This window comes from Carassius gibelio, chromosome A5 (assembly GCF_023724105.1).
Source record: "Carassius gibelio isolate Cgi1373 ecotype wild population from Czech Republic chromosome A5, carGib1.2-hapl.c, whole genome shotgun sequence".
Classification (NCBI taxonomy): Eukaryota; Metazoa; Chordata; class Actinopteri; order Cypriniformes; family Cyprinidae; genus Carassius; species Carassius gibelio.
This window is the reverse complement of record NC_068375.1, coordinates 19,470,840-19,478,031: the sequence shown is the minus strand read 5'-3', so window position 1 is coordinate 19,478,031 and position 7,192 is coordinate 19,470,840.

Here is a 7,192-nt window from a genome sequence, read left to right as displayed (position 1 = left end):
TCTTCAAAATAAATTTTGGTGCATGTACACATTAATACTGGGGGGTGGGGGACATTAACCTAAAATGGTAGCATCTAAACTCATGTTATTAATAACATCACTGAACCAACATACAATACAATACAATACAAATACATATATTACAATCTTGTGAAAAAGTTCTTTATTTATTTCAGTAATTCAACTCAAATTGTGAAACTCGTATATTAAATAAATTCAATGCACACAGACTGAAGTTTAAGTCTTTGGTTCTTTTAATTGTGATGATTTTGGCTTACATTTTAACAAATTAGAATATGGTGACATGCAATCTGCCAATCAACTCAAAACAACTGCAAAGGATTCCTGAGTCTTCAAAATGGTCTCTCAGTTTGGTTCACTAGGCTACACAATCATGGAGAAGACTTCTGATCTGACAGTTGTCCAAAGACAAGCACTGACACCCTTCACAAGGAGGGTAAGACACAAACATTCATTGCCAAAGAAACTGGCTGTTCACAGAGTGCTGTATCCAAATATGTTAACAGAAAGTTGAGTGGAAGGAAAAAGTGTGGAAGAAAAAGACCAACCAAGAGAACCGCAGCCTTATGAGGACTGTCAAGCAAAATCAATTTAAGAATTTGAGTGAACTTCACAAGGAATGGACTGAGGATGGGGTCAAGGCATCAAGAGCCACCACAAACAGACTTATCAATGAATGCGTCCAACCGTTTTTTCCATCGTTAAAGTAGCAAAAGTGAATTTGGACACGCTCTGAGTGCACCTGCGCCATGCACTTTAGACTAGGTGCTTACATTGTTAAAATAGGGCCCACAAATTCTGTCTATTGGAATTTTTGTCTCTATATTTTATTCATTACTACAATTTATTAACTTATCTTTATTATTTACAACAATTTCTGTAATCCTGAATTTTACGAGCCAGATACTAGAATATAATAATAAAATATTTCTGTGATTAGGTTCAACAAGTTTTTGCAATAAACATTTTCACTGCTAAACCTAAGCTTTATCCTAAGCCTTTTAAAAGTAAATTTTAGGCGAGTAGATAAAGGGAAAAAAATGTGTATATCATAAAGGCTTGTATCAAGTCTGTTGATTAGATACCTGAAAACTACTAAATAGATTCACATCAACCATATAGGATAAATTTAATTGAAGCAGTGGAGCATATTAAGGTCAACAGTTAGACCTGCCATTTGGTTATTTAACAACACTGACCTCCATCTCTACAGCAAATGCCAATTCTTATGAATTAACTAGTGATATTATGAGCTGTTATTTTGTGAGTGATTGCATGCGTAACAAATTAATAAAAAAAGATATGACCAACTCTGTGCACATGTACCAACTGAAGCTAGTGGTCTTCTCAGCTTGGCACCAAAGTGCCTCAAAGATTCAGCTATATCGTTGATATAATTCTAATATACCTCTAACAATTTAAGGAAGAGGTTTCACGCTTAATTGGTTTATGGGGAGAGGCATCAACCCAGGAAAAATTGCATGGCTCATACTGAAATTGGGCTGCATATGAAGACGGGGCCATGATTGAGGTTGGGTTAGGCAATGCCAGCACAAAATAAAAAGCATTAAAGCCAAATATAATGGGGAGGTTTGATTGGCGGTCTCTATGAACTGATCTCTAGCTGACAATGTGCCTGCTGTGAGAGGTTTGGCATGACGCCATCTCAATCTCTGTCTGGCGTGGGTAAAATAATTCGAATGCTGAAGGTGAGGTACATTTTTCATCAGTATTTTAGTTATTTGTAAACTTTCCATGACACATAATTTCACAAACCGCGTGAGTGAATCACAGAGCGTGCTCTCTTTTCCTCTCTAAATGTGCAAAGGGTTTCAAATCACCACATGAAAAAAAAAAAGTCCCCCCTCACATATGCCTAGGTTGCACTGAGGGTGAGTAAATCATGGTCTTTTTTTTTTTTTTTTTTTGGTAAACTATCCCTTTAAGACTTGTAGTGTAAATGCAGCCATGTCCAGGACTTCTATTGACTATTTGAATTGGTGGAATTTAATAACAATTCTCTAAAAAATATTCTCCATAATGGATTAACTGAACCCATGTGCTTACGGCTTCCAGAAAGAAAAGATACACTGGTCCCTGGCAGAATACACAGACCATGCCCTTCTGGTGGGTGGTTCCTCGTTTTCGGTAAGGGCTGTGGACGAGGAACCCAGCAGTTCCCAGTATCTAGCATGCCCTCAGCTCTCAGCCATCATGTCTGCCATGCCAAATTCACATCACGTCATGGCTGCCACGCCAGGGCTTTTCCAAGCCAAAATAATCATATCATGATTTATTCACACTATGACCACCAAGCCACTGGCTTCAACTACTATGCCAGATACTACAGAGTCCGCTCACGTCATGCCTTCCAAGCCAGAACCTGTTCATGCCATGCCTACCAAGATACAGCCTGTTCTTGTCACGTCAATCAAGCCACAGCCAGTGCACGTCATGTCTACCAAGTCAGAGCCTATTCAGCTGTATGGGCTGCAAACTACCCTCCAATCTATGAATCCACTCTAGAGGCTGCTCAAGTCCTTTTATTCACTCCAGAGCCCGATCAAGCCATAGAGCTCAGTCCTGTGTTGGCACCAACCTTTGAGTTTCCTACCTGTCCTGTTTTTACCACAGTGGTCACATGTTAACCCCCTGATAGTCTTGTCATGGCTAAAGAGGCAGTCTCTGAACTCCAAATCTGCTCTGTCATTAACTAGGAGGCCCCCACTAAACCCTCTGCCCGTCCTGCCACAGATAAAGATGCCGTCTCTGAACTCTCTGCCTGTCTGTTACTGCAACTGAGACTGTTTAAGGTTAGTCTGCCAGTTTTGTCATGGTCAGGTGGTCTGTCCATGTCTCTGCTGAGCCATGGCCTCCTGACCTGTGGTGGTCATCTGCTCCGCTTTGGTCACCTGCTCCTCTGGCTCCCCCCTAGTGGTTGTCTGCAATTGCACTATTGTCCATCTCCATCTCTGCTCCACAGACCAGGCCCACCATTGCTCCACACTCCAGGCCCACCTCTGCTCCATTGTCTAGATCTGCCCTTGCTTCACATTCCGAAGGGCCCTTTAGAGGACAATATATCCCGTTTGGAATGCACTGTCCCTATATGCATCCTTCAGAGGATGTGATCTACAGATAATGCAACTTCCAGAGAACCTGCCTTCATAAAACCCTTTAACTGCCTGCTCGACCAAATGGTTGAGCACATTTTGAGACACTATATTTTATTATGAGGAGTACCTAACTTGACTCAAGCTGACTGAGCCATCTCTACCATCTGGTTGATGTATGTTATGCCAAAAAAATTCACTAGATGTCAGAGTGTCAATCAACAGCACTTGTTACAATCCTTCTTCTAACATATGTCAGACACAAAGAAATCACCCCTTCCATGTCAGCCCTTCTTGGTAAAATTTTGCAAGGTAAGCATATTTTTTTTAACGTATTGTATTACACTGTAAGAGCCCTAACCAGGGGCGTAGCACCAAATTTTGGGCCCTGGGTACGAACCATGTTGCTGTGCCCCCGTACCAAATAACATAGTGATACCAATGGGTGGGGTATTGCATTTTTATCATAAAAACACTTAAAATGTAAACAAAATAAGCCACACTCTGATAAATATATTGTTGTTTTATTTTCAAAAGTACTACTACTTACTGAGATGACAAAAGGTCTAGCAGATCCATACATGGACTAAATCAAATATACTGTAAAGCAGTTCTGAACAATGACCATACCAAATGAGAAAAAACTTTGGTCTGAACTTTAATAAGTCGGTAACCAAACGACTGATGGACCCCATTAACTTCCATAGTAGGAAAAAAAATAGTACTATGGAAGTCATAGGGGACAAGCAACTATTTAATTACCAACCTTCTTTAAAATATCTTCTTTTGTGTTTAGCAGAAGAAAGGAAATCATACAGGTTTGGAACAACTTGAGGGAGAGTAAGTTATGACAGAATGTTCATTTTAGGTTGAACTATCCCTTTAAAGTTTAAATGTGGACAATAACAATGTACCCATTTTGCTTATTTCCTCTTAACACTTAATTACTAATTACTAAGTGTTAAAACAGGCAGTTCCACCAAAAGCTCACCTTGTCTCACTGTCACTGCTTTCACCTGGCCATGATGAGGGGCCTGCTGCTGCAGGGTCTGAAACTGAAATATAGGGCTTCAAATGGATGCTAAAATACCCTATATTGTCACAATACCTTTTTTAAAGTGTAGGGCTAAGTACAAGGTAATTGCTGATTATTTGTCTGTTTAATGCAGACTATAGAATCACTGGTCACAATAACCACCAAACTAGACATTCAGACATTCAGTAAGATGTGCTTTAAACTGAGAACAATCCTGTACTTAATATAGGAGAGTGCGCGAGCTAATCTGAATAACAATGCGGTAAAACACCGATCTGTGTTTTCGCGGGTGTTAGATTTTGACAATGGAGGGAAATATACACTGTTTTCATAAACTTCTGACTCTGGGTAGAACTGCTCGGAGGAAGAGGAGACAAGCTGCACAGCTGCCTGGAGTGGCAATAACTCCCACTCCGCCTCCGTCTGCTTCTCACTCCCTGTTATTTACCCAGAAATATTGTTTGCTCGCTATGTAGGGTGTGATACTATAAAGTATTGGTATAATTATTCAAATACAGTACGAACATAAATGTATGCTATTCTAGTTGATATTTATGTTAAAACAATGTCAATGCTCGATTATGCATTTGGAGCTCACCTCTATTATTATTTTATTAACCCTCTACATACACAGGCTGAGATGGAGACAGTGTTTTTAAGTTTGTTACAAAACCAATGATCAGGTCAGCATATGTCATTATAATGATAATAAAATAGAGGAGAAAAGGATATGAATTATAGATTTTGATTTGAAAAATGTTAGATAATTAAAAAGAGGCTAAGCTGTTTGATCTCTGTCAGACAGCAATGAGATATCAACATCCTAATAATCCTTTCCTGGACTCCTGGAGTTATGAAAATGTAAATGTGTATAAAGAGGGGTATGAACACCTAGATGATTTCGTACGAGGGTGGGTCATCTGCTTTGCCAAGGTGACAAGCCACCATCTGGGCTTGAGCACAGCAACTTCAGTAAGATTTAACAGATGCTTCTCTTTGAAGCTGCTGTTATGAACAACATAATCTCCTGCTCTGTACAGATACAGGACCAGTAAAAGGAAATGACTAAGTCACATTTTGATAATGTTGTCATTGGCATTGTACATAGTGACTGGTTGTGTAGTTTAAATGTCCCTATTTACTTGTAACTCAGATCGACACATCATTAAAACATGACTAATTGGTTTAGCATCATGTCTTGCCAAAACATTACACTCTACTTCAACCACAATGTGCATGAAAGTTTACTCAATGACAACATTGTCTAATTCATCTTTTGCCAGAGAGAAAATCCAATCATAAAAATATCTGCATAAATATAATTTAAAATGTGAGAATGATTTTTATATAGTTCATGTCATTTAACGTGAGTGTTACCCGGGCAGGACTCACTTGGAGCTTAGGGGATTCTCAGAAGTTATGGAAATTAAATGTGTAAAACTGGAAATGCATTAGGACCGTTGTGTTAGATTGTTATTGTTTACATCCCTCAAAATGGTCAGTATAATATATCTCACAGTTGTTACTGATAAGCAGTGATAGGTATGCAGAAAGCACACATCTAAAACATTAGGTTGGCTGAATATCTGATCATGTCTGACACAGCATGTCTGTTTTTGCATGATTCTCCATCGATCTGATACATTAAGAGTATTAGTCTTAATGTTCCCATTGAAATCTAGATCCCCATACTCTTGGCCATCCACTAAACTGTATTCTAATACTGTGTCAATTATAGAAGTTTTATCCTGCATTAAAGATCATAAACTACCTTATTTATTCACTTCTTGTGGACAAGATTTACAGTATGTGTATTTCAAGTTTAAATGACTTTTGAAAAATAAAGGGATAAAGTTCAGCATGTCATTAGCTCCAAATAAACCTGACAGAGTGATCAGTCTCGTATAATGCTGAAGGCCCAGTGGGTTATTTTATAATAATCACCAGCTGAATGTACATTATTCTCTCATTACATGACAAGTTTACCAGATTTGTAATTAAATGGACATAAAAAAAGTGATTTGATCTGAAATTGTTTATATGAGAATAGAGAGAACAGAATGTTACAAGGTACAGGAAACTGGCATAAAAGACACTGGTTGACTTATATTGTGGAAATATTCTGCGGCCGTCATGCAGAAATATTCACCACAATTGGCTAGTCAGTAAATCACCTAAATCACTTTGACAGTTCCAATAAGCAGAATTCTTCATGTGTAATTATTTTATGATCTAATCTGAAATATCCTACCTTTAATGTATTCAGTGTTTGATTTCTATGAATATGTCCTATTGCAAATATCACTTATTATCTATGGGCTCTTAGGTGTGTGAAAGAAATTTAAGCATAAAAAACGTTTTAAAAGATTACATAAATGTGAATAAAGAAAGTAAATAACTTTCTCTACTGGGATAGAAAATACAACATAACTTACAGAATCAGTTAGTGCTATAAAATTAATTAATTAATTATCACATGTGAAAATTATCATATACGTCCTGGATGTGCTACTAACTGCATTGTGAGCTCTGTCCTGAAAAGTCTTAAACATTCATTGACTGAGTAATTACAGAGTTTATTTAATGGGGCAAATATATTTAACTACAATTTCCACTCCACTGTAACATCTGCAGAACAGACAAACAATATTTAATATTCAACAAATAAGCAAACCCCAAAATTCAGCAAACCCCTACAGCTTTAATAAGCAACAGTGAGTGCAGATGATGTCATTGCATTGCATTTAACGACAAAGTGGTTACTCACTTTTTTGGCTGCTTTATGGCATAAGTTTGGCATCCAAGCATGGATCTGTGTTGACTGTTAACAGATGGACATTAAGGCTTGGTAAACTGACACAGAAAATCAGCCCAAATCTAATAGCCCTAAAACTGGACATTTGTACATGTCCCTTACTTGACCCATCTCTATACTAAAGAGCTGACAAGTTAAATCAAGTGCATTACATATGATCACTCAAAATGTGCACCAAATCATCATCAGACACCTGAACAACCTTAT